This window comes from Gossypium raimondii, chromosome 8 (assembly GCF_025698545.1).
Source record: "Gossypium raimondii isolate GPD5lz chromosome 8, ASM2569854v1, whole genome shotgun sequence".
Classification (NCBI taxonomy): domain Eukaryota; kingdom Viridiplantae; phylum Streptophyta; class Magnoliopsida; order Malvales; family Malvaceae; genus Gossypium; species Gossypium raimondii.
In genome coordinates, this window is record NC_068572.1 from 29,173,541 (window position 1) to 29,177,868 (window position 4,328).

Sequence of the window (4,328 nt, forward strand, 5' to 3'; positions counted from 1 at the left end):
TAGGCAAAAAGCTGGAACTTAATCATAAACTATCAGAGCCCTAACTACATATGTCCAATCGATCCCTCCACTAACTCATTGAAACCAGAAATGAATTGCAAGTAGAACCAAATGAACAAAAATGAATGAAAATGATGAAGTTAGAGAAATGGGTCGTATTAAAAAAATGAATATGTTTTCTCCTATAGTATAGAAATTACTTGAGAACTAATTTAAGGTTCTCAAATTATTATTTAATTTAAGGCTCTAATGCCCAATTCTTTGCATGTTTCCCCTTCTTACCAATTCTGTGGACATCTTTTCCCAATTGTATAGGAATGTCCGGAATATGTTGATGACACCTGAATTGACAAAGCACTCGATCTCCGGCATATCACTCCACCATTTGAAACTTGATAATGGGTGCGTTAACACACCACACAATTGCATATGCTCTAGATAATGAGGAATGACGGAAGCAACATTCGACGCGATATACGGTATCCACACGAACTGCACAATTAAACACATGATTAAAATAATAATTACAACGTAATTTAATAAAAAAACTAATTACATAACACTAATATAATTTAGGGATTTAAAATTAAATTACCCCATCCTCAGCGTATGCCTCGATTATTTATCGGTATACAATGAGTGTTTCCAACTTCCTAATGTTTGGACAAGTATACCATCTAAAAATATAAACCAAATTTGTTAGAAAATATTTTCATGAAAAAAATATCTTAATCCAAGTTTAACTGTTTTTTACCTATTCACAAGTGGGAACACATGTACTTGGTGACCCAATGATGCCAAAAATGACATCCTGTATAGCGCCCAAGATTGTAGCAGTATCAGACAATCACCTATATCGACAATTTTGTGCTTTGTCGCCCGACAAAGTTCACGATATAGCGTAGCTAGTACTGTCGAACCCCAACTATATGAATAGGCACCTTGCAAATTACTAAGTAAAGGTAGGTACATCCAGTGGACCCTATTATTATTGGAGTCCAGCACAAGTACCCCTATAAGTTGTAGTATATAGGCTTGAGCAGTCTGTATCTTCTTCATCTTGGTCGCATAATCCGATAATGTTTCAAAATTTTCCTTTAGCCACGAAATTTTTAAACCCTTAAATTTATCGGTACCATCATTAGGAGAGCGTCCAAGCAAAGAATAGCAGAGAGCCGCAAGATTTGCTATGTCGCTTGAATCGGTTACCGCATCACCGTCCACGGGGAGCCCTAATTTCATTGCGACATCTTCCAGTGTGATGGTGTATTCCCTACACAGTAAATGAAAGGTGTGTGTCTTTGGGCACCACTGCTCAATTAGTGACGGTATTAAGTCGTCCCTCAACTCAAACACATGGATTAATGCCACTGATCCAAATCTCGTAGCATCTAAGTAGGACATAATCCGTGCATCCGATTGGTAGCTCGGACCATGGCCACGTGGCCTTAACACGCGGTACAGACCCTAGTTATATTACAAAATTGGTTAAGATCTCACAATTAAATATAAAATTGCGTGCAACTATGCCAAAAAAATACGTACAACATTAGAACATTCTCTTACCGGTAAATGGATCGTTCTAACTGTGTGATCTTCTATAGTAATTAAAGAACTCATATTGATATCTACAAAAACAATTTAAATTTTCTTTAATATTCGACTTAACACAATATATAGTATTATTAGAAATATCTAAAGTAACACAATTTTAATAGTACTAACAATTAAACAATATATAGTGCACTTTTACAACCAATACAAAATTAACTATACTAACAAATAAAAATATATAGTACTATTACAAATATCTAAACTAACACAATTCTAAATTTTTTTTCAAAGTTAACATATTATTATAGAAAAATTAAACTTTTAACACAATTCTAAACGATTAATAATAATTATACTATTAGAAAAAATATATGCTTGTTTTTTTGGGACACCTTAATCTGTGGGGAGGGAGGGAGGGACCATCCAAGTGTTTGTAATATAAAAAATCAAAGATACAAAATAATTAGTACTAACCTTTTAACACAAATATCGGGCAAATTACTTATAAAAGCCCAATTTTTTTAAAAATTTACCGAAATAGGCCCGAAATATAATTATTTACCGGAATGGCCCCATTTCCGCGAAAGCGCGTCCACGTCAGCGCGATGTCAGGGGACGTAGCAGAAAAACAAGTCCCTGAGGAAGCGTTTTGCCCGTGTCTCCTACGGTGGGTTTTGGGTTATTGGTTTAGGGTTAGGGTTAGGGTTTTTAGGGTTTTTGTGTTTTTAAGTTCAGAGTTTAAGAGGAAAAATTAAATAAATAAGGGATTAGGGTTTAGGGCTTGTCAATTAAATTAATTATAAATTTTTCAAAATTGGATTAGTTTTCATGTTTATTGTTTTTTAAGAAAAAATCAATTAAATTAGGGTTTAGGGTTACTTGAGTAATTTAATTAAAAAAATTTAAAAATTAGATTAAGGTTTAGAGTTAAGGGTTTTAAAGGAAAAATCAAGTAAATTAGGGTTCAGGGTTACTTGAGTAAATTAATTATAATTTTTTAAAAAATTAGTTTAGGGTTTAGTGTTTAGGGTTTTTAAGTAAAAACTCAAATAAATTAGGCTTTGGCGTTTAAGGTTACTTAATTTAATATATTTGTTAATTTAAAGAACCTCCCACGTGGACGCGCTTTTGCTACAGTAGGTCCTGAGAAAATAATTTCGAGTAGACGTTTCTGAGCAAACAGTGTTAAAAATGCTTTAAGAATGATGCTTTGTCAGCAGAAGTACTGAAAAAAGCTCCCACGTGGATGTGCTTTTACTACTGTAACCCTTGAAAAAATAATTTCGAGTAGACGTTTCTGAGCAAACAGTGTCAAAAACGCTTTAATCAGGATGCTTTGTCAGTAGAAGTACTGAAAGAAGCTCCCACGTGGACACGCTTTTGCTACAGTAGCCCCTGAAAAAATAATTTCGAGTAGACGTTTCTGAGCAAACAATGTCAAAAACGCTTTAAGCAAGATGCTTTGTCAGCAGAAGTACTGAAAGAAGCTCCCACGTGGACGCGCTTTTGCTACAGTAACCCCTGAAAAAAGCTCCCACGTGGATGCACTTTTGCTACAGTAGCGCATGGCCTGAGGCTATAAATAAGGCAAAATTTTCCCTCATATTGCATAAGTTCCAGAAAAAAAATTTAGAGAGGCTAAGAAGGATAGAAATTGAAGATAAGTGAACGTATTAGTGTTGTTATTTACTATGGTGGTGAGGTTTGCCACACCGAGAACGGTGTTGTTTTTTATCGGAGAATACAGTGCGACTGGTTTTTAACCAGAACATAGATTTGACAGAACTTCGTAAAAGAATTAGGCGTAAAATATTCAGAACGGCGCTAATGAAAGTTCTATCTATTACGTATCGATTTTGTTCTTCTGTTGATCCGGTGACATATGACTCGTTTGACATAAAAGGTGCTCGTAGCTTGGAGGCAATGGTGCAGACTCATCTCGCTAGTGGAGCACCCTATATTGAGTTATATGTACAATTTACATCGCCAAATGATGCAGTTGTGACTGGTGTTCGAGAGGTATATGCGAATTGTCGAATCCTCGTATGGTGTCCATTGAAACTATATAAACATGATGCGTATATTAGTTATATACATAATACATAATACATAATACTAAATACCAATCGACTAGCTCATGATGAAATGTCAATTTTATTTAATACTTACTTGTGCTTCCGACTGTTGGTCTAATAGAAGCCGTATATCTTCAAGAGAGCTAGGCAATCCAGCATAACTTGCTGGATGATTCCACCTAATTAAATAAATTTTTAGCATACTATTATAGTTTTAATCTACTTAATAATTGTAAAATCTAATATAAAATTTACCTCGTTATAAGTGGGAATGTATATGAGTGGTCCACTCGAGGACGTAAAAATGGAAAGTGAAACCGTGCCCATGACTGCAGTAGTGACAGACAACCTCCGATTTTCACTTTACTTGGTTGCGTTGCCCCGCACATCTCTCAGTACAATATGGCCAAAACAGCATACCCCCAACTCAATTCACCAGCTGCTCTAAAATCAACGAGTTTCAGCAGCCATCTTAGATGTACGAGGTTCCGTGACAAGTCCAGCATCAGATAACCTCCAATTATCTGAATAATGTATGCCTGAGCATATCGGATTCTTTCTAGTTCGGTTGAATCATCATCCAGATCCGGGAATGTGTCTCGTAACCAGCCCATCTCGATTCGACCTCCGTTAATATTCTCTGGAATAGCGCCCAAAAGCTCGTAGCATACCGCTCCCCAATCGCCAGATTGAACAAAC